The 26613-nt window shown below is 39.0% G+C and overlaps 1 long non-coding RNA gene across 1 annotated transcript in view; it reads left to right on the top strand.

Annotated features, from left to right (window-relative positions):
- The first annotated feature begins 689 nt into the window (after positions 1 to 689).
- The window catches only part of LOC117801969, a 37820-nt gene continuing 11896 nt past the window's right edge, over positions 690 to 26613 (top strand). The window contains exons 1-2 of the long non-coding RNA XR_004624892.1: positions 690 to 750; positions 6398 to 6526. This is a non-coding gene — a long non-coding RNA (uncharacterized LOC117801969). The remainder of the gene's footprint in view (positions 751 to 6397; positions 6527 to 26613) is intronic.

Here is a 26613-nt window from a genome sequence, read left to right as displayed (position 1 = left end):
TAGCTTTAGAGGCGCTCAGTGCCACAACAGCCTGCCGAGCAGGTGAGTCCCAAAGCATGTCACACACGAGAACGCGAGTGCCTGAGGGACAGGACTTGAAGCTGAGGCGAAAGGGTAGACTGTGCTTGCTAGTTGCCACCTAGTTTCATTGATGGAGGAGGCTTGTGCGTTGCTCTGGGGACATGCTGTGGCTTTGGCCTAACCTGTGATGTGACTGGGGCGGGTGGCCCTCAGACTGTGGTAGTGTGGCTGGTGCACCACGTCTCATGTCAGAGACTGAGGCTTGTGTCCTGACACTGTCACTTACCAGTGATGGGCAGTCTCTTTGCTTGTACGTGAAGAAAATTGTTCCTTATTTCTAATGTTCTTGGTTTTCAATACCCATGCGTCGGGCTCTTAGATAATTTTCAGTACATCAATACAGCAGATGACCCCCAGGAAGCCATTGATGTGATCAGTCTGAGGACAAATGGGAATTCTGGAGATTGTATTTTCAAGCGGCACCTAAAAGATTCCCTGGTATTTTTTTTTTTTATTATAGGACTTTTTTTTTTTTTTTAAGATTTTATTTATTTATGTGACAGAGAGACAGCCCGAGAGTGAGGGAACACAGCAGGGGAGTGGGAGAGGAAGAAGCAGGCTCCCAGCGGAGAAGCCTGATGTGGGACTCGATTCCAGGACGCCGGGATCACGCCCTGAGCCGAAGGCAGACGCTTAAGGACTGAGCCACCCAGGCGCCCCGATTCCCTGGTATTTTTGCACATTGCCATAGTGATGTCGCTTCATACAAACGTCATGTGTTAGCATTCTGTTGTTCTTCTCAGAATTCTTCCCAGAACTTACCGAGGCAGCCGTCAGCCGTTCCCTTAAGTGTACCAACTTGCTGCCTTTTTCCTTCTGCTCTCAGCCTATGGGCAACACAAGAAAACTGAGTTACTGCTACAGTTTCTTATAATAGTCACAATCGAATGTTACACTGTTGCATATTTCTGTTTTCTATAAAGTTATTTGTAGACACTACTGTAAATAGTTTCATACGATAAGATGCACACTGGAATATGGAATTAATGCTCTTGGCTGTTTGATATTTATGGAAAGAGATATATAATGAGAGCTAAAGGTTTTCCCTGGCAGGAAAGAAAAAGCTCATCGAAGTTTACATGTGGCAATAAACCTCATTTAAAAAACGGTTTCTGTAGAAAAGATGGCTAGTTAGAATGGTCTTGTTTTGGTTGCATAGTACCTACAGTGAAACTTTGGTTTATAATTAATTTTAAAATACGTAAAATCCAGTCTAGCCTCTTTATAGAATTACCTCATAAAATTGCAGAAATAAATAATTATATGGGGGAGGGGGTGGAAATTAGAAGAGGGAATTAAAGAAGATGACATAAAGAGGAATTTCAGCAACTGGCCAACCTTGTTTGGGTGGGGGGCAGGTAGAGTTTCAGAAAGAACACTGGAATAATTTCTCTTTTGATTATTTGAAATAAATATGGCACATTTAAAGAAGTATAAAGCACAAATGGTCATCCTGAAAAAGAAAAAGAATGATTATAATTGTGATCTTTATATTTAGGGATTTTCCAAATTTGAAGATCACGTAAACATTCCTTTGGATAATTTCAAAATTAGAATGTATATCAAGTATCATTAGGCAAGTGCTCAAGTGCTAAGTAGTACAGATATATCTAGAACAGCAAGATGGCACCACGGTAATTAAAGAGAAAGAATCCTCAAAAAACTTACCAAAATGAAATATTTTTTTAAAGAAATCTTTTAAAATGTGCCTGTCATCCAGAAACTCCACAACATCTAGGGAAACATATATGTACCTATAACAATTTGTTGATGGTGTTTACCCAGTTTTATTTATAATTAGAAAGAAAGAGAAAAAGAAGGAAAGGAAGAAAGTGGAAAGATAGAAAAGCTAGAAACAGGGGTGCCTGGGTGGCTCAGTCATTAAGCATCTGCCTTGGGCTCAGGGCGTGATCCCAGCGTTCTGGGATTGAGCCCCACATCACCTGCTTCTTCCTCTCCCACTCCCCCTGCCTGTGTTCCCTCTCTTGCTGGTTGTCTCTCTCTGTCAAATAAATAAATAAAAATCTTAAAAAAAGAAAGAAAGAAAGAAAGAAAGAAAGAAAGAAAGAAAGAAAGAAAGAAAGAAAGAAAAAGAAAAGCTAGAGACAACACATTTCCAATAAGGAACTATTTACACAAGTTGGGCACGCCCATACAAAAGAAGAATATTTTAATGATATGGAGTAGTGATGGGAACCATTGAGGCCAGAAAGCAGAGGGAGGAAGATGGTGACCATTTCTACTTTCTTGTATTCTGGAAAGTTCTCAAGTAAATGCAGTTTATCTTAACAATCTTCCAGCTTTCCTTTCTCCTCTTCTCTCTTCTCTCGGATCCTAAAATTGTCAAGCTAACTCAGTCACTACAACACCTCCGTGTCACAGAGTTATTTGGAGTCCTCTCTCCTAAACTATTTATGGCTTTTACCACTCTTCTTCCTGCCTTCACTAATAAATGCACAGAACCTCTCAAAAGATGCTGGGGTGTTTGGGGCTTTATCCCCATTATAGTTACAGCCGTGGCAGCAGCGCTGGGACTTTGGTGAAGGGTTTGGGCTACTGTTTGCTAGGAAGAGCTCGTCTACAAATGACGTGTGGGAGGTCAGTGACTGCCTGCAGTAATTTTTCATAGAATCAGGTCACGTTTGTTCTCTGCACAAGCAGTAGCAAGTAAGTAACTGGTATTTTAGTGGCAGATGGGTCCCACTCCTGTGCCAGCCGGGCAAATCAAAGTGGGAAAGGGCATCAAACGCTTAAAGTCGTTCGTTAATGGGTTTCCGTTTTGAAGTTAATTATGTCTGATTATATTTTCTCCTAACTTTTCAAAGCCCTTTGGCATCTCCTTTTATTGTGGCCTTATAATTACCTGTCCGAAAGTAGGTGAGGTGCTATCATACCCCTTTGAGAAATGATGAAAGTGAGGCCCAAGGAGTTAATTGCAGAGCCGTAGTAGGACCCTGGATGACCGACTCTCAGTAGACGTTTTACCTTGTAGATCACAGGTGGGAGCCCCCTCGTAGCCAATCCTTGTTTACTGTAGAAACTAAGGCAGAATTTGAAACTATCCCCAAGATCTCAGCATGAGCTTTGAGATTGAAAGTCACATCACAAAAAAATCAGAGCAGCTGTTTGTCCTTGAAAGGAATGGAGAGTTTTATATGCTGAGATAATAATACATCTAGACCGGGGGTTTTTAAGTAGGGGTAATTTTGACCCCTCGCCTCACTGCTCCCTGCAAGGACATCTGGCAATGTCTAGAGACGTTTTTGGTTGTCCCAACTGGGAGGGAGTATTACTGGCATCTTTCGGGTAGCAGCTAGGGATCCTGCTAAGTATTGTACAAGGCACAGGATGGTCCCCATAACAAAGAATTACCTGTTTTGTAACGGCACTAGTGCCAAGGCTTGGTGAACCCTGCTCTGCACGTCTCTCTGCCTTGGTTAATGGTGGTTGCTCTCCATTCGTCACATGTACAGTCGCCGCCATCAGAATCACATGCACTAACTGGCCAAACTTTTAAATTAGGGGCGCTGGGGTGGCTTAGTCGGTTGAGCGTCTGCCTTCGGCTTAGGTCATGATCCCAGGGTCCTGGGATTGAGTCTCAAATGGGGCTCCTTCTCTCTCTCCGTCTACTGCTTTGCCTACTTGTGCTCTCTCTCTGTCAAATAAACAAATAAAATCTTAAAAAAAAAAAAACCCAAACTTTAAAATTAAAGAGAGTTGGTGCATGTGTTCCTTATATCCCGTATTTGGCGCTTCCTCTTCATGCTTCATCACTGCCTTGGTCCCCGCTCCCCAGTTCTCATCCTACCTGCTTGGCTTCATTTGTATTCCTGTGTCTTCCTCCAACCTCATCCCCTTTGCCAGCACGGGGACTTGGTTCTGTTCCCCGCTGGGCCCCCTTTTCCTGCTCTCTCACCAGCACAGAGTCTGGGCGGAGCCTGGCTGCTGGGTGGAGCCACAGGCCCTGGAGGTGCCCCGGCAATGTTGGTTGGGCCTCTCTTGGGGACCGCCTATCTTAAAAGTTCAACTATTAGTTTTGGAAGAATGGTTAGGTGGAGGAAGCAGAAGTCTGCCCTGAGTGCCGTAAAACCCACAGGCTACTTTTTTAGAGGTAAAGTAAATTTCTACTCTTCTGGAACGGGGGTAAACAATTACACTCCACACTCCCCCATGCGCCGTAACTCTTATCTGCTTAATATTCATCGACCGTGCTTAGGTCTTCTCTGGCCATGCAGATATTTTCAGCCAGCTCTTAGACAATGGCAGAATTGAATGTACTTTTTAAGAGGAGCATTTTAAGTATTACAGGGACTTGCTGATTTTTTTTGAGGAAGGAGGTGCAAAGGGCCAAGTAACGTTAATTTTAATTTTCCAGAAGAATGCGGATAGAGATGAGAAACATTCTTTGCATCTCAGTAATAAAGATTAGAACTACACAGCCTAAATAATTGATTTCTTGAACACGATTGGAGTAACCACAGCTATTTTAATCAGCCTCGTTAGGGGCGGCTCTGAGCTAGGGAAAACGCATCTGTTGTCTTCAGCTGGGCTACAGTCTTAGCTCAGCAGTTCTCAAAGCGGGGCCTCCCCTGACCCTGGATGCTCCTGAGATGCTTTCAGAGGGTCTGAAAGGTGCAAATATTTCCCCTAACGCTGTTAAGATGTTATTTGCCTTTCTTTTGTCTGTGCCAGTCTCCTCACTAGTTGTGCATCGATGAGGCACACGTAATGAGAACACGGGTGTCCTGGAGAAACCGTAGGCAGTGGCTCCATAGTGTCCTACTCGTCACTGTATTCCTCGCTGCCATGCTCTCAGAGTCAAGACAAAAGAAAACCTAGTTTCACTTAAGAAGGGCCTTGTTGAAGCAGTAAAAATTATTATATTTTGTTAAATCTTGACCCTTGAAAATTTGTATTTTTAATAATCTGGGTGACAGAGTGAGAGGTGCACGTCAAGCGCTGTGGCTGCATCCCGAAGTATGAAAAAGTGCAGTGATTGTCTCGAAGAAAAGCACCAGGCTGTGTGGTTCGAGTGCAAACGGAACGAACCACTTCGTTTCTACGGAACATCATGTTTACTTGAAAGAATCACTGAAATACAAACTATGTATTTAAACTTGGGTGTTCGGCAGAAGTTTTCAGAAAAGCAAATGAAGCGAGCCTGTCATTTTAAAAAAAGATTAATTTATTTGAGAGAGCGACAGAAAGTGCCCGTGCATGCATATGCTTGAGAAGGGGGAGGGGCAGAGGGAGAAGGAGAGGCAGAATGTCAAGCAGATCCCGCTGAGCGTGGAGCCAGGCACAGGGCTCCCTCTCACTACCCGGATATCTTGACCTGAGCTGAAACCAAGAGTTGGGAGCTTAACTGACTGAACCATCCAGGTGCCTGTCAAGTGAAGGGGGAAAAAACTTACTATAGTATTTTCTAAAGTTAAAATTTGAGTTTTTAAGCAAAACTCAGAATTTTGGTAAACTTGTATGTACCACGGTGAGTTTTGAGTTTGATAGTTTCCCACTACTAAAAGACTTTTCTGATGAGTTGGGTAGTGATAACAATTAACATGATTTTTTAGTATTGTATAAGGAAATGTGTTAGGAAGACCTGAATAAGTCTATGTGCTGCTATTTTCCGTATGGCCAATGAAAAATGTTACCTAATTATGGGTGGGTGAGAGAGCCATTCGAAGTTCAAGATCAACCAGTGGATTTTAATGTTGTAGAGGAGGAGTTCATTGACGAAAACTTTTTGTTCACAAAAAAGCAATGAACCAAAGTTCATTGGTTTCAGATTCTTTGTAAATCGCCTTTAAGGATAAGGGTAAACAATTACACTCCACACTCCTCCATGCGTCGTAACTCTATCTGCTTAATATTCATCGACTGTGCATAGGTCTTCTTTGGCCATGCAGATATTTTCAGCCAGCTCTTAGACAATGGCAGAATTGAATGTACTTTTTAAGAGGAGCATTTTAAGTATTGGGTTTTGATATAGTATAAAATAGTTATATCAATAATTATCTGAAAAGACTATCAAATTCTTCCTTTTCTAACTACTTACTGTGGGGGGCCAAATTGTCCTCATATACTTCAACCCAAACAGGATGTGGCAACGGATAGTATGCAGTAGATAGGAGAATCCAGCTGTCTTGTATTAAGATAGACAAAAAAATTTGCAAAAACATAAAATGATGTCTGGTTTTTGTTTTAGAAAAAATAGCCATTTCTCATAAAAGTTATTTATGTTAACATGAATGGGTATATTAATATTATTTTAAAATAGATATTAAAACATTTTTGGTTTAAATTTATATTACAGTATATGTTAATAACCAAGATCCACATCGTGGAGGGTCTGAAGAGATCCTGAGATCAAAGACTGGAGAACCATCCGTCTGGAAGAACATAAATTACAATCTGGAGGTAATGCCAACTTGATCTCTTCAAAGTAAGTATGGGCTATTTCCTTTCTTCATTTAAAACAATAATGATTACATTTGGATGGTGTTTTTTACTTTCCAAACAGCTTTTACATGCATCAATAAGTTAATCTTTTGTGTAATCTTATAGGTCAGGCATTATTTTCTCCATGCTATACTAAAGAAAATTAAAGTCCGGAGCAATCAAGCAGCTTATCCTAGATCAGATAGCCAGGGAAAGGACTAGAATCTGTCCCCAGATTTTCCTTTTCATCGTATTTCTATAATAATACTATATAGGTTCAGGAACTATTAGAAATTATTGGTTTGTGAACAGTTCCAATTATAATCAATTTGAAAAGGGGTTGTTAAGTTACTTTTGGGTAACAAATATTAAACCCAAATATATAATCAAGTCATATTGGTTTTGAGTTATAGTCTTTATGTTGACATGCAAATTATTTCAAATTCTGAATTAGTAATGTCTAAATGAATGTTTTTATATATTTCCTTTATATCTGTTCATTGTATTAGATGGAACTATATGAAACTGTCAATATTCTCTCACTTTTTGACTTATAAAAATGACAATTTCATATGTCTTGAACTAATGCAATTTTTAAAACACAGAAAAGATTAAAGAAATCTTTTAAATTAGGTTAGAAATTATATCAAAAGCATAAAAAAGTATAAGCTGTATATAAAAAAAAAGTCTATGTACAAACCCTAACTTTTAGTCCTACATGCCAATAGTCTAAGGTAACTGCTATGAACAATTTCCTATGTATCCTTCCAGAAATTGTCCATGAATATACAACCTATATGTATTTATTAAAACACAAACACACACACTCACAAACACACAAAAATGGGAAAATTCTAAACAAACTATTCTGCCAATTGCTTTTTTTGCTTAATATGTTTGGATATCATCCCATTTGATTCATATAGTTCTATTCCTTTTTTAGTTTTTTTAAATAATATTATTTTATTATATTATGTTAGTCACCATACAGTACATCCCTGGTTTTTGATGTAAAGTTCCATGATTCATTACTTGCGTATAACACCCAGTGCACCATGCAATACGTGCCCTCCTTAATACCCATCACCAGCCTATCCCATTCCCCCACCCCCTCCCCTCTGAAGCCCTCAGTTTGCTTCCCAGAGTCCATAGTCTCTCATGGTTCATCCCCCCTTCTGTTTACCCCCCCTTCTTCTTCCCTTTCTTCTCCTACAGATCTTCCTACTTCTTATGTTCCATAAATGAGTGAAACCATATGATAATTGTCTTTCTCTGCTTGACTTATTTCGCTTAGCATTATCTCCCCCAGTCCCATCCATGTTGCTACAAATGTTGAGAAATCGTTCTTTTTGATGGCTGAGTAATATTCCATTGTATATATGGACCACATCTTCTTAATCCAGTCATCTGTTGAAGGGCATCTCAGCTCCTTCCACGATTTAGCTATTCCTTTTTTAAAGTTCTATTGTCTATTGGAAGATGTACTATAATTTACTACTGAGTTAAAAAAATTACTGAGATACATATCCATATAGTAAAATGCACTAATCTTAAAGTTTATTTTCTACGTATATATATACATATGCATGCATGTGTATATATGTGTATGTATAACTGTGTAGTACCACCTAGATCAAAGTAAAGAACATTTCCAACATTCCAGAAGGCCCCACTGAGTTGCTTCCCAGCCAGTAACACCTCCCCAAGCCAGCAACCATTGTTCTGGTTTTTAATACATAGATCAGCTTTGTGTTTTCTTAAACTTCATAGAAATGGAATTATACTGTATTACTGTATTTTGGTATGCATGTGCCTGGTTTCTTTTGCTCAGCAGCAGTTCTCTGAAATTGACCCATGCTGTGTATAGCAGTAGTTTGTTCTTTTTACTTGCTGTATAGTATTCTATTGTGTGAATTTATCCATTCTACTGTTGGTGGATATTAGATTTTTTAATTTTTTAAGTTTTATAGGTGAACAAAGCTTTATTGAATGTTCTTTACATGTCTTTTGGTGGACACATCTATTCATTTTCTTTGGTATAGTCTTACCTGATTTCATTTTGGTTTAAATGTCTGAAAATGCCTGTAAAGGCAGCCCCTTATAGAGGAAGTACAGCACATCCATCACTCTAGCAAATAGTGGTAGAAGGCATATGGGTGAAATACAGAAATTATGAGTGAGATTTTTTTTTATGAGTGAGAGTTAAGAAAACTTTTAGTTGCAGAAATGTGAAGAAAATGTATAAATAAAAATAAATATTTTAGTAAAATCTGTATGCGCTGGATGTATGATGGTGGATTCTGGTATGAAGAAGCTCTGCCAGTAGAATGTTAGCTAAAGAAGATATTCTGTAAGAGTAGGACCAGTGGCTCTTTCAGGCTAAAGATATCAATTAGTAATATACTGGCTAAACTTAGCTCTGTGATTTCATTTGCATTCTTTCCATCATATGCTTACTGGCTTATTTTGAGTGCCCTATTTAAAAACCCATAGAATATAATACATGCACTCCGAATGGAAAAACTAAAGTTGTTTATCTGTAATAGTAATCTAATTTGAGAGTGACTGGGTGGCTCAGTTGGTTAAGCATCTGCCTTCGGCTCAGGTCATGGTCCCAGGGTTCTGGATTGAGCCCCATATAGGGCTCTCTGCTCAGTGTGGAGCCTGCGTTTCCCTCTCCATCTGCCCCTCCCCCTGATCGTGCTCTCTCTTGCTCACATGCACACTTGCTCTCTTTCTCTTTCCCCCAAATAAATAAATAAAAATAAAAACTTTTGTGTTGTTTTTAATATTAATGATGGTTGAAAGAGTGCTATAGATTATCTACACCTGAGATGACTCTGAAAGTTTCTTTTAAAAATTGGGGCACCTGGGTGGCACAGCGGTTAAGCCTCTGCCTTCGGCTCAGGGCGTGATCCCGGCGTTATGGGATCGAGCCCCACATCAGGCTCCTCCGCTATGAGCCTGCTTCTTCCTCTCCCACTCCCCCTGCTTGTGTTCCCTCTCTTGCTGGCTGTCTGTATCTCTGTCGAATAAATAAATAAAGTCTTTTAAAAATAAATAAATAAAATCTTTAAAAAATAAATAAATAAATAAAAATATATTTTGCTATCATGTGTTTTCTTACCATTTGAAAGTTCTAATGTTTATCTTTAATTAATATTTTACCTAATTCAGATCTTTTAAATCAAACGTTAATATTTCATGTAGCATGTCATAAGTAAAACAGATACAATTTGAAGGTACGCTGTCACATCATTTTACCAAAATGACACCCAAAAGTAATTAGCAAATTATTTTTTGGTTTAATTTCTAAACAAACCACAACGGAACATGTTAACATTTAGAATGTTCTGACATTATCACGTTTCCAAACATAAACATGGTTCTGTTTATTCACTGCCTGACACCATTATTAATATTACCAGAAATAGATTTATTCATGTGGTTTCTTTCTTTTGATTAAGTACTGAGAGACCAAAGTTGTTGTTTTTTTAAAGTATCAATAGTGGTAATTTGTGGATGTGGAATTTTTTAAAACACTAGACGGCACATATTGTACTCTTGCTCTGGATGTTTACTTCAAATCGCCCGCTGGACACCTCTGCTTCAACATCTTGAGCTCAGGATGTCGAAAGTAACCCTGACTCCCACCGTCTCTGCCCTGCTACTTCCGGCTCCCCGCTTCCCGCCCCTTCTTCGCCCAATCTCCCTCACTTTCAAAAAAGGCACACCCACCTGCTCAGTTGCTTAAGCCGGAATCCCCGAGCTTTATCTGATTCTTCCTTCTTCCTACATCCCATCCAACCGCAAGTCCTGCCCTTCCTCCCTCGTATCCCTCTCTCACTTGTCTTCGCTCCGCCTCCCCAGCGCCGCCACAGTCGCCCATCCTCTCTTGCCCAGAGCACCACAGTCGCCTGCTTTCTGGTGACAGTGCTTTCACTTTGATCCCCATTTGTTCTCCACACGTGGTCAGAATCATTTTTAAGAACATAAACCCATGTTATCCTGCTTACAACTCTTAATATTACACTTGAAAAAAATTCCCACAGTGACCCTCTCTTACCATGACTCACTAATCCAGGATGGTGTGATATCTGCTCCCCTGTCTCACCATGTCTGGTGCCATTAAGCTCTAGCCACACTGCCTCCTTTTAATTCCTTGAACATGTCAAGCAAGCCCCTCCCACCTCATCACTTTGTGCCCCCGGTTTCATCTGTTTAGGATACTCCCTACAACCTCACGCGGTTAGCTCTTTCTCAGTATTCCACTCTTTTTTTTTTTTTTTTCCAGATTTTATTTATTTACTTGACAGAGACAGCCAGCAAGAGAGGGAACACAAGCAGGGGAAGTGAGAGAGGAAGAAGCAGGCTTCCAGTGGGGGAGCCAGATGTGGGGCTTGATCCTAGAACGCCAGGATCACGCCCTGAGCCAAAGGCAGACGCCTAATGATTGAGCCACCCAGGCGCCCATCAGCATTCCACTCTTAACTTAAATGTAACCTCCTTGGAGTGCCCTTTCCTTGTCACCTGATCTTAGTAGCCTGCTGTTTTCTATCCCTCTATTCTTTTTTTTTTTAAATAGCATTTACTAAAATTGTAAATATATACTTGTTTTCTTGTTTATTGTATTCTTTGTTGTATCAGTTAGGATTTGGTTCAACTGCTGAAAGCCAAAAATACAGTGGCTGAAAAAATAGTAGTTCATTTTCTACTCATATAAACAAGTTTAGAGCTAGATAGATTAAGTTTAGTTTGATAGCTCCATGGTCATAGGAGACCTAGATTCACTGCTCCACCAAATTCAGCATGGCCACCTCACAGTCCAAAATGGTTGCTCAAGCTCCAGCCATCTTGCTCCATCCAGCAGGAATCAGGAAGGTAAATGTGGTCTTTATTCAAGGTGGAAGAGGCTAAACGCACAGTTAAAAATGGTGAATTCATTAATGAAATTATTGCTTGAGCACAGATTATCAGTTTGTGTTAAAACTATTAGGTGGCTTAGTCCATGAAGTGTCTGCCTTTAGCTCAGGTCATGATCCTGGAGTCCCGGGATCAAGTCCTGCATTGGGCTTCCTGCTTAGGAGGGAGTCTGCTTCTCCCTCTGCCCCTCACCCTGCTTGTTCTCTCTCTCCCTCCCTCCCTCTCTCTCTCTCTCAAATAAGTAAATAAAATCTTCACCTATTAGGTGAATGGCTGAGAAAAGAACCGTCATAAAGTACCCCCCACAAAACTCTACAGATTACTTTTTGTTCACAGGAGGAAAAAAAAAGTAGCTTTATAGCAGAGGAGTTGTCTGTCCTCACCTTAATCCAGTAGTCAAATATGCTGTTTCCTGATATGATGCAATATGAAGTACACAGTACCACATATGGTGAAATCTTGCCAAAAAATGGTTGAGTCTAGAGGTGCCTGGGTGCCTCAGTTGGTTAAGTGACTGACTCTTAATCTCAGCTCAGGTCTTGATCTCAGGGTCATGAGTTCAGGCCCAGTATTGGGCTCCATGCTGGGTGTGGAGCCTACATAAAAAAAAGAAAAGAAAAGAAAATGTTGGATTTTAATTGGGCCTTTTGTTGTAACTTCCAGGTTTACAGGAATTACAAGGAAAAGAGAAAGTAATTGATACCCTGAAGAAGAAATCACACAGACTGAGAAATTGGGGCATTCTATAAGACAGTTAGTCCTGTCTCTTTAGCATTTCAGTCTTGTGAATATAAGGACTGATTTCTTTTAAGGAGGCTGAGGGACATTACAACCAGAGGTGATGTGTGATCCTCAGCTAGATCCTGCTTTGGACTGGAGAGCTATGAAGGACACTTTGTGGACCACTGGAAAAATGTCAAAATGGGTGGTTCCTAAGATATGATAGACTGTTCAATATATCGAACTGTTGAATCACTATATTGTGTACTTGAAACTACTATAACACAGTATGTTAATTATACTTCAATTTAAAAAAGGAATGAGGGACACCTGGGTAGTGCAGTTGTTCAAGCACCCTACTCTTGATTTCAGCTCAGGTCATGATCTCAAGGTCATGAGATTGAGCCCTGCAATGGGCGTGCTCAGTGCGGAGCCTGCTTGAGACTCCGTCCCTCTTCCTTGCCCATCCCCCCCACTCTGTCTCTCTCTCTCTCTCTCTCTCTCTCTCTCTAACACATAAATAAATCTTTTAAAAAAGGAATTACTAATGTCAGCTGTGATAACGTTATTTTGGCTATGTAGGAAAATGTTCTTATTTTTTAAAGATGCGTACTAAAATTTAGGGGAAGAATGATGATTGCTATTAGAATTCTTCAGCATAACAAACTGGGGGAAGGGGATAGTGGATATTGGGGGTCAACGAGAAGCCTTGGGCTTACTCCACCACCAGACTGAAAGCCGCACACACTGCAGTGCCTCTGTTGCTTCCCACTCCATAACCAGTGCCTAATACAGTGTTCAGCATGGAGTAGGAACTGCATACATATTTACTAAATGAAGGAATAGATGGGGATGGGAAAAAATGCACGACTTCAACTGACATGAAAATTCAACAGACATCGCTAAGGGATCAATGTACTTGAAAAATAGATACAACTAAAATGTAACAACCATGTGCAATAATGATAACTAAAATGAGAAAAGATATGAAACTTCAAAAAAAGTCGAAAAGATTAAAATGGTAAAATAATAATTATCAGGATACTATTATTAATTTTATTGCCCTATTCCCATTCCTTTTGGAGTCCCGGACGTTGAACTGGCTTTTTGTAATGAACAATAAGCAACTAAATTCCATGTGTTTTTCAGGAGGTTGTTAGAAATTCAAAGAACTATTTTTTTCTCTTCCTCACTCCATCTTCTTTCTTTCTCCTACTACTGATGTGGTAGACAGCAAGATACCCATCTGCTGACTACAGCTCCTTCCTATTAGCCAATGACATTCCAGGAGAGTTTTCCGCTTCCCTGCATCATTAGTTAAAAATGATAAAGTTTTTAATGAATCGTTGAATACTACATCAAAAACTAATGATGTGCTATATGCTGGCTCATTGAATATAATAGTAAAAAAAGAAAAATGATTAAGTTTTTACTATATGTATTAAGTATTTTTTAAAAAAGAAAAAGAAAACCAATGAAGCCTAAGTCATAGAGCTCGTGTTTGAGGAGTCAGGATCAACACAGGTAAAACAAAAGTAAAAAATCCCAGCAATACTTTATTTTTCTATGCTGGTTTACATTTACAAACAGCTTTTTTTTTTTTTTTAAAGATTTTATTTATTTATTCAACAGAGATAGAGACAGCCAGCGAGAGAGGGCACACAAGCAGGGGGAGTGGGAAAGGAAGAAGCAGGCTCACAGCAGAGGAGCCTGATGTGGGGCTCAAACCCATAACGCCGGGATCACGCCCTGAGCCGAAGGCAGACGCTTAACCGCTGTGCCACCCAGGCGCCCCTACATTTACAAACAGCTTTGACAACATGTCATTTATTCTCAAAATGATAGCTTGCTGAAGGCTGGGTTTAAAAAAAAGATTCATTGACTTGCTCAAGGTCATCTCCATAGTGAGAGATAAATCTGATACGGGCGCCCATGTTTTCTGACTTCTTGTGCCAGTTCTTATTCTTACCTTCTGAAGACCACAACTTAAGCCACTATTGCCTTTTGACTCTACAGTGTGCCGAGGACAACTGACTGAGCTATTCTGTGGTTGACTGAAGTCCATATACCTTGACTGTAGGGATGATTTCTAAAACTTTCATTTTTGTCATTCCCCCCCCCCCATTTCTCTTAGCAATCAGAAGCACCACTTTATTTTCCCTCGCGGTGCTGAGCTCCAGCAGCAGCAGCAGACCCACTGTGATCAGCAAGAGAGAAGGAAAACCTCCAACTACCATGAATCGTGCTTAACACAGTACGAGAATGTTTTGGATCCTACTACTAGAAATTCATTTAAAATTTCATCTACACAGCAGAAGCTGTGAAAAGCACAGACAAGTCTAGGCTGAAAGTGGCTGGTAGCTGGCACGTATACCATAGAAATTCCTTATGAGTAAAAAAGAATCTGTGATTTTGTGTGGTACATTTAACATTATCACCACCTACACATTCAGTTAAAAGCTGTTCATGGCTGAGGAGAAACCTGATTCCCTCCTACGTCACATCTCAGCTTCATTTTGTGATGAACTATGGGTGGCTTCCTTGGAAATGTTTGTACCTTCCAATAGGGCAGCACTTGGAGAATCTAGAAATAGGTTAATTTAGTAACATTTAATAATTAAATAATAATAATACAATCAATTTAAAATATTTTCTCTATTCCCTCTTTTTTATCCCCTGTATATCACTAATACACAGTCCTCGAGTCCTCTCCATTTTTTTAAAGTCTTTCCAATATATCTCTCATTTCCACTCTACCACCCTTGTTCATTTTTTTAAGATTTATTTATTTATTTAATAGAGAAAGAGTGGAGGGAGGGGCAGAGGGAAAAGGAGAAGCAGGCTCCCCAACTGAGCAGAGAGCCCAACGTGGAGCTCGATCCTAGGACCCTGGGATCATGACCTGAGCCAAAGGCAGATGCTTAACTGACTGAGCCACCCAGGTGGGCCTCTACCACCCTTGTTTAAACACTAGTTACCTTTAGTACTATAAAGCCCGATGAAATACTCCTACTACCTATTTTCCCTTCACTTTCTCCAAGTCATTCTTTATGTGTTCCAAATAGTTTGACTGAATCAAATTCTTTTCCTGCTTAAAACCATACAATGACTTAACTGCTCTGACATTGAAGGTCCTCTAGAATATGGTCTCCACTTACCTATATGACCTTATCTTGCTCTTCCATTTGTAATAACAACAACAATAATTATTATTATTAATTGGGTACCCAAATCCCAAACTCTGTGCTGGGTGCTATTCATATCCAGCACAAACTCCTGCTCCAGCTAGACTTGTGTCCTTATGGTTCCCATGCCCACTTTGCTCTTTTCAGCACTATGCCCGTGCTCTGTTTTTTATGTCCTCTATGTCCCCAAATCCTGCTAATATTTTGAGGCAGATAATTTCTCAGCTCCTTCAAAAATCCCCCCAAATCATTCAGATCCCTTGATCTCCTCTATATCTGACTTGTTAACACTCTTTTTCTGTGCCACATGCTACAATACTTAGTACCAATTGTGTGATTATTTAGTCCTTTCAGGTATGTAAATTCACCACCCATTAAGTTGTCCTATGTTGGCATCCATGGATGGGCCTCAAAGCGTGCATGAACCATTTGGAATTCCATGTTTTACATTTGTGTGTTTTCTCTAGGTCAGGAGTTTTCATGGCATCACAGAGAGATCCATGAAGGTTGAGTTCCTCTTTGGATACCAGTCATGCTTTTAGTTCAAGCCTCTTACCTGAACATAGGAAATATATATCTTATTGCATATCCTCTGATCCTCCATTATAAAACTTCTAACGGGTATGGGACTGAGTTTTAAAATTCTGACCTGTTATTTTACTCTGCGTTAAATATGAGGTGTCTTGAATTTGGATGTGAAAAACATAAACCACTATATGCAGAACTTATTTCAACAAAAATTTTAAATTAATTATTTTTTGTATAGGTAATACAGTTACATAATTTGAAGGTCAAAACTACATAAAAAGGTCAACCAGAGAAGTCTCATGCCCAACTGCCTTTTATAGATGACCATCAACAAAAAGATTTTATTTTTAATTTTTTTAAAGATTATTTGTCAGAGAGAGAGCACAAGCACACAAGCAGTGGAGAGTGGCAGGCAGAGGGAGAAGCAGGCTCCCCACTGAGCAAGGAGCCCGAAGTAGGACTCGATTCCAGGACCCTGGATCACAACCCGAGCTGAAGGCAGAAGCTTAACCAACTGAGCCGCCCACGTGTCCCAAAAAAATGATTTGAATACCATCAATAATACAATAATATCTGTAGCTTCATTAGTCAAGGCTCTTTTGGTTGTAAGTAACAGAAATTTATATGGAACCACTATACAAAAAGGAAATTTATTTTAAGAATAGAGTATCCCAAGGAAGGCAGAAAGCGCAGCCAGGTTTCAGGAAGGATTGGAACAAGGACTTGGAATCCATCAAGAACACAAGCAGCTAATTTTCGTCTGACTGACTGTACCCATTGGGTTCTGTTCTCTCTCTCTCTCTCATTCTCACTGCAGACTGACTTTGTTGCTTTGGCCGCACAAGTCCAAACACAACTGTCCCTTTGCTCCTGAGTATACTCATCCTCTGTTCAGGTGAGCAGCCCAGCTTCTTATCTCTCAGTGCGAATTCGGAGAGAGAGAGAGACAGAGAGTCAGAGAGACTGAGACCCTGTTTGGCCTGACGAGAGTCATGTGAGCATCCTTGGTTGGTCAACTCTGGACCTGAGAGTGGGAAACGGTACAAACATAGATGCCAGGGATCCAGCCCTGTGTAGGGCCCACCTACTATCCCCTGAGGTGCCTGCTACAACGCTCTTGCTGACCATAGAAAACCAGCTTTTAATTTTCATGGGCCTGAGGCCACTTTTGGCCCAGATAGGTACCCAATGCTGATTATCTCTTTTCCTAGTGGCAGGAAATAACTCAAGAGAGCCACAGTGTTTTTTGAGTAGCATACTCTCCTGGGACATGGAGGATTGCTTATCCCTATTTTTATTTGAAGTTTTTTCAAGTTTCCTTGGGCCAATTCGCATTGGCTGCGTTATGCTATCCTCACTCTGGCTGGTGCTTATGTTACCACCTCTGGTTTTCTCCTGGGTATTGCCTAGTCAGGAACAAGGCCCACTGCCTAATTACTGAAAATAATAGAGCATAGTGATATATGGCTCCTACCAGATCCTTACAACTCTGTTTCGAAGAAGGTGAGGGTGAATGGTGCTAAGAAAAATAAGTATCGCCTAAGTTACAATATACAATTTTAATACATAAAGAATATGGCTTTAATGTATTTACATGTCATGATGGTGCTAAATGAACTTCATGGATGGTATATCTTATCAATACTTCTCTTATCCATGAGTTGAGAATGGTGTTAGTAGAAGTAATTTGAAAAAAGCAAAAGGGATATTATCTCTTTAGTGAGATTTTCCACACAGAACAAATATTAGCAATCCTTCCTCCCTTCCCTCCCATCCATCCATCTATCTATCCATCCGTCCATCCAACCTCCCAACCATCTAAGGATTGCAGTACCTTCTCAGAACTCCCCAAGACTTGTACTGTCTAAAATTCTTATTTTACTGCATAAAATATCCTCAATAATTTTTTCATAATTAAATTCAATTATTTCACATGTAGTGTATTATTAGTTTCAGAGGCAGAGTTAAGGGATTCATCGGTCTTATATAATACCCAGTGCTCATTACATCCTGTGCCCCCCTTATGTCCATCACCCAGTTACCCCATCCCCCCACCTCTCTCCCTTCCAGCAACCCTCAGTTTGTTTCCTATGATTAAGAGTCTCTTATGGTTTGTCACCTTCTTTGATTTCATCTTGTTTTATTTTTTCCTCTCTTTCCCTATGATCTCTGTTTCGTTTTTTTAATTCTGCTTATGAGTGAGATCATATGAAAATTGTCATTCTCTGATTGACTTATCTTGCTTAGCATAATACCCTCTAGTTCCCTCTACATCATTGCAAATGGCAAGATATCATTTTTCTGATGGCTGAGTCGTATTCCATTATATACATATATTACATCTTCTCTATCCATTCGTCTGTCAATGGACATCTGGGCTCTTTCCATAGTTTGGCTATTGGGGACATTGCTGCTATAAACATTGGGGTGCAGGTGCCCCTGTGGATCACTACATTTGTATCTTTGGAATAAACAGCCAACAGTGCAATTGCTGGGTTGCAGGGTAGCTCTATTTTCAACTTTTTGAGGAACCTCTGTACTGTTTTCCAGAGTAGCTGGACCAGCTTGCATTCCCACCAACTGTGTAGGAGGGTTCCCCTTCCTTTGCATCCTCACCAACATCTGTCGTTCCCTGAGTTGTTAATTTTAGCCATTCTGACTGGTGTGAGGTGGTATCTCATTGCGGTTTTGATTTGTATTTCCCTGATGCCAAGTGATGTTGAGCATTTTTTCATGTGTCTGTCGGCCATTTGGATGTCTTCTTTGGAGAAATGTCTGTTCTTATCTTCTGCCCATTTCTTGATGGGATTATTTGTTCCTTGGGTGTTGAGTTTGAGAAGTTCTTTATAGATTTTGAATACTAGCCCTTTATCTGATATGTCATTTGCAAATATCTTCTCTCATTCTGTTGGTTGTCTTTTGGTTTTGTTGACTGTTTCCTTTGCTGTGCAAAAGGCTTTTTATCTTGAGGAAGTCCCAATAGTTCATTTTTGCCTTTGTTCCCCTTGTCTTTGAGATGTGTCTAGCAAGAAGTTGTTGTGGCCAAGGTTGAAGAGGTTGCTGCCTTTGTTCTTCTCTAGGATTTTGATGGATTCCTGACTCACATTTAGGTCTTTCATCCATTTGGCATCTATTTTTGTGTATGATGAAGAAAATGTTCTAGTTTCATTCTGCATGTGGCTGTCCAATTTTCCCAACACCATTTGTTGAAGAGATTGTCTTTTTTCCTTTGGATACTCTTTCCTGCTTTGTCAAAGATTAGTTGACCATAGAGTTGAGGGTCTGTTTCTGGGTTCTCTCTTCTGTTCCACTGATCGATGTGTCTGTTTTGTGCTAGTACCATAGTGTCTTGAATCACAGCTTTGTAATAGAGCTTGAAGTCCAGAATTGTGATGCCACCAGCTTTGGTTTTCTTTTTCAACATTCCTTTGGCTATCTGGGGTCTTTTCTGGTTCCGTAGAAATTTTAGGATTATTTGTTCCTGCTCTGTGAAAAAAAGTTGATGGTATTTTGGTAGGGATTGCATTGAATGTATAGATTGCTCTAGGTAGCATAGACATTTTAACGTTTGTTCTTCCAATCCATGAGTATGGAACATTTTTCCATTTCTTTGTGTCTCCCTCAATTTCTTTCATGAGTGTTCTATAAGTTTTCTGAGTACAAATCCTTTGCCTCTTTGGTTAGGTTTATTCCTAGGTATCTTGTCTTTGTAGGTGAAATTGTAAATGGAATCAAATCCTTAATTTCTCTTTCTTCTGTCTCATCGTGTATAGAAATACAACTGATTTCTGTACATTGATTTTATATCTGCCACTTTGCAGTAGATGCTTCAATGACTGAGCCACCCAGGTGCCCCTATTGGGAGATTTTTGATTACTACTTCAATTTCCTTGCTGGTTATGGGTCTGTTCAGGTTTTCTATTTCTTCCCATTTCCATTTTGGTAGTTTATACATCTCTAGGAATGCATCCATTTCTTCCAGGTGGCCTAATTTGTTGGCATATAGTTGCTGATAATATGTTCTTATAATTGTTTGTATTTCTTCAGTGTTGGTTGTGATCGCTCCCCTTTCATTCATGATTTTATTTATTTGGGTCCTTTCTTTTTCTTTTTGATAAGTCTGGCCAGGGGCTTATTGATCCTACTAATTCTTTTAAAGAACCAGCTCCTAGTTTAGTAGATCTGTTCCACTGTTCTCTTGGTTTCTTTTTCATTGATTTCTGCTCTAATCTTTATTAATTCTCTTCTCCTTCTGGGTTTAGGCTTTATTTACTGTTCTTTCTCCAGCTCCTTTAGGTGTAAGGTTAGGTTGTGTATTTGATAACTTTCTTATTTCTTGAGAAAGGCTTATATTGCTGTATGCTTCCTTCTTAGGACCACCTTTGCTGCATCCCAAAAGTTTTGAACAGTTGTGTTTTCATTTTCATTTTTTTCCATGAATTTTTAAAATTCTTCTTTAATTTCCTGATTGACCCATTCATTCTTTAGTAGGATGCTCTTTAACCTCCAGGTATTTGAATTCTTTCCAAATTTCCTCTTGTTTTTGAGTTCAAGTTTCAAAGCACTGTGGTCTGAAAATATGCAGGGAATGATCCCAGTCTTTTAGTACCAGTTGAGACCTGATTTGTGACCCAGTATGTGATCTATTCTGGAGAATGATCCATGTGCACTGGAGAAGAATGCGTATTCTGTTGCTTTAAGGTGGAATGCTCTGAATATATCTGTGAAGTCCATCTGGTCCAGTGTGTCATTCAAACCCCTCATTTCCTTGTGGATCTTCTGCTTAGATGATCTGTCTATTGCTATGAGTGGAGTGTTAAAGTCCCCTACTATTATTGTATTATTATCAATGTGTTTCTTTAATTTTGTTATTAATTTGTTTATATAATTGACCCCTCCCATGTTAGGGGCATAAATATTTACAATTGTTAGATCTTCTTGTTGGATTGACATTTTAATTATGATCCTTCCTCATCTCTTATTACAGTCTTTGGTTTAAAATCTAATTTGTCTGATATAAGGATTGCTACCCCCAGCTTTCTTTTGATGTCCATTAGCATGATAAATGGTTTTCCACCCCCTCACTTTCAATCTGGAGGTGTCTTTGGATCTAAAATGAGTCTCTTGCCAACAGCATATGGATGGATCTTATTTTTTTATCCAATTTGATACCCTGTGTCTTTTGACTGGGGCACTTAGCCTACTTACATTCAGAACAACTATTGAAAGATATGAATTTAGTGCCATTGTATTACCTGTAAAGTGACTGTTACTGTATATTGTCTCTGATCCTTTCTGGTTTATGTTACTTTTGGGTTCTCTCTTTGCTTAGAGGATCCCTTTTAATATTTCTTGTAGGGCTGGTTTGGTGATTACATATTCTTTTAGTTTCTGTTTGTCCTGGAAGCTTTTTATCACTCTTTCTATTTTGAATGACATCCTAGCTGGATAAAGTATTCTTGGCTGCATATTTTTCTCATTTAACACCCTGAACATATTATGCCAGTCCTTTCTGGCCTGCCAGGTCTCTGTGGTTAGGTCTGCTGCCAGCCTTATGTTTCTACCTCTGTAGGTTAAGGACCTCTTGTCCCGAGCTGCTTTCAGGATTTTGTCTTTGTCTCTGATATTGGTAAGTTTCACTATTATATGTCACAGTGTTGACCTATTTTTATTGATTTTGAGGGGGATTCTCTGTGCCTCCTGGATTTTGATGTCTGTTTCCTTCCCCAGATTAAGGAAGTTCTCTGCTATAATTTGCTCCAGCATGCCTTCTGCCCCCCCTTTCCTCCTCTTCTGGGATCCCAGTTATTCTAATATTGTTTTGCTTTATGGTATCAATTTTCTCTCAAATTCTCCCCTCATGATCCAGTAGTTGTTTATCCTCTTTTTTTCAGCTTCTTTATTCTCTATCATTTGGTCTTCTATGTCACTAATTCTTTCTTCTGCCTCATTTATCCTAGCAGTTAGAGCCTTCATGTTTTATTGTGTCTCATTAATAGCTTTTTTTTATTTCAACTTCATTAGATTTTAGTTCTTTTATTTCTCCAGAAAGGGATTCTCTAGTGTCTTCTATGCTTTTTTTCAAGCCCAGCTGTTATCTTTATAATCATTATTCTGAACTCTAGTTTCAACATCTTACTTATATCCATACTGATTAGGTCCCTGGCAGTCAGTACTGCCTCTTATTCTCTTTTTTGAGGTGAGTTTTTCTGTGTTGTCATTCTTGCAGAAAGTGGTCACTTTTCTATTTGTAGAAGTGCAGCAATTCTTCTCTTAGCTCTCTGGTTGACTTCACGGGTATTTACAATGATTTGATAGCTATCTAGCTGAATTCCTGGGACCAGGCAAATCTAAGGTCTCCTACTCCTCTGCCATCATGGCAAAGCCTATCCTCAATGATGTTTATGAATAAAAACCAACATGTATAGTGTACTTTTGTGTTCCAGGCAGTCTTAAAAGTATTTTGTGATTATTCAACTAATTCTTGAAAGTACCTTATGAGGTGACCACAATTATGATCCTCATTACACAGATGAGGAATAAGGCACAGAGATGATAATTGCTCAAAATCACAAACCAAGTAAATGGTACTGTCAGGATGTAAACCTAAGTAAGTTTGACTCTAGAATCTTTGCTTTTTAACCCTGCCTTCACTTTCTCATAGTGAAGGCTGTATTCAAAACAGCGGTTACCAAATTGTTGAACATGTTTTAAAAATACACCTAACAGGATTGACAAATCTGCTGATGCAGCTCATTTGTGAGCCTGCAGAGCTAAGTGCTTCTGAACTGGCCTGGCGGGCCTGGTTGTCATTACTTCTCTAGCCATTTCTTGAGGGTGGCTTACCTTTTGTAAATGCCACCTTTCTTACAAGCTTTAGATTTGGAATCTATCTACGAATAAAAAATAATTAAAGAGCATTGTAGCTACAAATTAATGTAATATTTTCCCTTCTAATTTTTATTACAGGTAGTAGTATCACTCATTTGAATGCTGTGTTCCCAGGTGGTGGCCCTCGGTGCTGGATATAACAGCAGAGCTCTGTTAGAAGTGGCAAAAGAGATGAAAGTCAAGTTGATAACTAAGCTAGGATGAGACTTGAGGAAGCAATGGAACAAATAGATTATTGCTTTGAAGAGGTTTTGATCTTACTATGGAGAATGATTATGAACTGTCTGTAAGGCTTTGAAGAATCAGTATGACCCTGTAAAGATAACAGACAGGAATGCCATGCTTGAATCTTAATGCGTAAGTTAAGACCCAGAAGTGCTCATGACTCCCTAAAAATTTTCGCAAGAACATTTCTAATAAAGTCACACAAGTAGTGTGATTGACAGCATTAGGGTACACCTGAGATCAGTAACGATGAATCTGAATTCACATTGGTTGACATAGTTGTATGTTTTTCTCTAGCTACGTTCAGCTATGACGGTGCAAAAATTAGATAAAGCAGAGTTGGATTTAACTGGGGTTGTGGTTTCACAGAGCCAGATAGGGGAAGGGAGTTGAGGGAGTCTTTGCTAGTCTTAACTATTCATTATATGTAAATTTTATAAATACCTTGTCTGATTTCATATAAAAGCCTTGGGAATTTTTTTGAACTCTCTTGACCATACTAATCAATTTGGGACTAATCACCTCCTTTATGATACTGAGTCTTACATCTCTTTACATCTTTTTAGTCTCTATAACATCTTTCAATAGAGTTTTCAATTTTTCTCCAAAAAATTAAGTCACATAGAGATTCTAAATCTAATATCAATGGACATGAAAAAAATTGTGTATCTATCACAACTTTGCTCATTGTTTTCATATTTAAAGTTGTCCTGTGAAAATTTTCCAAGTTTCATCATAAAATTATGAAATTATTATTGCTGTCAAATTCTTATTTTGAGACTCATATGGTCTAGTAATAACAAATGTTGTAACTCAGCTCCCATGTAGAAATAGTTCTCTTAAAAAAAAGAAAGGAAAAAAGAAATAGTTCTCTTGTAGCTGTTTTCCTTTGAGTTTTTATCCTCTGAGTAGGCTGTTCTGCCTCTCCCAAAGATAGTGTGTGATTTTTCCTTGTAAATATTTGTTTTTTCTTTTCACTTAGTTCCCCTACAGTACAAAATATTTGGAAATGCAATGTCTAAAGAGAATGTGTAAATGTTTTAAGGCATGGTGCATCGCTATAATTAACTACTCAAGTTCAGAGCCCAAATGTCATCATTATATTAGATTTTTAAAAATCCAGTAACTGGGTTGAAATGAAATCTCTCTTTCTCTGTGTGGGTGTGTGTGTGTGTGCATGAGCACAGGTGTAACATTGGCTATATATTTAGATTACTTTCCTATGTCTGCCGTAACAAGGTACCACAAAAATGGATGGTTTCAAACAAAAGAAATTTATCCTGTCATGCTCACACTTCGGGAGGCCAAACGTAGGAAACCAAGGTATTGACAGGGCCATGCTCCCTCCAAATCTTCTAGGATCCACTCTTGCTTCTTCCAGCTTTTGGAAGCCCCATGTGTTCCTTGGTTTGTGGTAGCACTGCTATAATTTCTGCCTCTGTCTTCACATGGCCATCTTCTCTATGTGGTTTTGTCTTCTACTCATCTTAGAAGGACACCAGTCATATTGGATTAAACCCACTCTGCTGCAGTATGACCTCATCTTAACCAATTACGTCTGCAAGGACTTTATTTACAAATTAGGTCATTCTGAGGTACTGGGGGTGAGGACTTCAAAATATCTTTTTTGGGGAGATACAGTTCAACTCATAACAATACCTAATTACTTGCTGAGAGATCCCGTGTTAGTTTTTTTAGGGATATGTGCATATTCACTTAAAAATGTAACTTTGAGAAAATAAAAAATAAAAATAAGTAAAAATGTAACTTTAACATTTTTGTTAAATAAAATAATATACTGTTAAAAATCTGCAGGAATAATATATTACATATCAACTAGACCTTTATGGGAACTCTTCATTTTTTCCTCTAATAAAAGTTCTGCCGGCAATATTTTTTATATTTTTGATTAAGAAATTTGGCTGAATCACTGACTTTACTATGGTTTTCTTAAGTATATTTCCAAGTCTATTCAGCTTTCTACATAGTTTCATATTTGCTTTTAGAAATGAGAAAGATAAAGTTTGAGAACAGAAGCTCATCTAAGTTAAACACACTGTATGACTCTCCTTTTTCTCTTTATTTTCTTACTTTGAAATATATAAAAGGAAACTGTCTTCTTTCAAAAAAGGCTCTAAAAGATTTCGGTACATTTATAGAGTCTGCTGAATGCTGTAACAAGTCTGCCAGCACCATCTTTGGTTTAGAGCATTGTTGAAAATGTCCTTCCGTAAAATAGATCTTTCTGAGCTGCTCACCCCAATATTTGTGTTGGTTCGAAAGAGAAATGAAAAGTTAACGATAGAGGTGCCTGGGTGGCTCAATCGTTAAGCATCTGCCTTTGGCTCAGGGCGTGATCCCAGGGCCCTGGGATCTAGCCCCGCATTGGGCTTGCTGCTCCACTGGGAGCCTGCTTCTTCCTCTCCCACTCCCCCTGCTGTGTTCCCTCTCTCGCTGGCTGTCTCTCTGTCAAATAAAGAAATAAAATCTTTTTTTAAAAAAATGAAAAGTTAACAATAAACAACAGTAAAGACAAAATCTTGAAGGTACATCTGGGCTAGAAGCCAGTCATCTAGTTGAACTCCCTGATTTACAAGGGAGATAGTGAGGCCCAGAGGTTCCTGAAGGTCACTCTGTTGTAACATGACAGAACTGGATCTAAAATCGTGCTCTACTGAATCACATTGTCTTGTCAAAGGGTGAACAATGGCTAGCACTGAATTATACACATTTTCATTAAAGTATAGTCGACACACAATGTTATTTTAGTTTCAGGTGGACCGCATAGGGATTCAACAACTGTATACATTGTATACCTCAAGTGTAGCTACCATTTGTCACCGTACAGTGCTGTTACAGTGCCATCAACTCTATTCTCTATGCTATACTTTTCATCCCTAGGACTTATTCATTCCATAACCAGAAGACTATACTTCCCAGTCCCCTTTCCCCCTCCCCTGTGGCAACCATTAGTTTGTTCTCTGTATTTATGGGTCTGTTTCTGTTTTTGTTTGTTCATTTGTTTTCTAGATTCCACATAAAAGTGAAATCACATGGTAGTTGTCTTTCTCTGTTTGACTTATTTCACTTAGCATAATACCCTCTAAGTCCATCCAACTTGCACATATGGTAAGATCTCATTCTTTTTTGGGCTGAGTAATATTCAATTCTATTCTTTATCATGTTGAGGTATGTTCCCTTTGTATCCACTTTGCTGGGTTTTATCATAAGTGGATGTTGAATTTTATCAGATGCTTTTTATGTGTCTATTGAGATGATCATATGACTTTTATCCTTCATTTTGTGTTAAACCATCATTGCATCCTTGGAACAAATCCTACTTGATCATGGTATATGATCCTTTTAATGTACTGCTGACTTCAATTTGCTAATATTTTGTTGAGGATATTGGCCAGTAATTTGCTTTTCTTATGGCATCCTTGTTTGCTTTTGGTATCCAGGTAATGCTGGCCTCATAAAATGAGTTTGGAAGAGTTCCCTCCTCTTCTATTTTTGGAAGAGTTTGAAAAGGACTGCTGTTAGTATTTCTTTGAATGTTTGATAGTATTCACCAGTGAAGTCATCTGGTTTTGGATTTTTGTTTGTTGAGAGGTTTTGA

This window comes from Ailuropoda melanoleuca, chromosome 4 (genome assembly GCF_002007445.2).
Source record: "Ailuropoda melanoleuca isolate Jingjing chromosome 4, ASM200744v2, whole genome shotgun sequence".
Lineage (NCBI taxonomy): Eukaryota > Metazoa > Chordata > Mammalia > Carnivora > Ursidae > Ailuropoda > Ailuropoda melanoleuca.
Note: the sequence above shows the minus strand (reverse complement) of the source record. Positions and strands in the feature narration are given on the sequence as shown.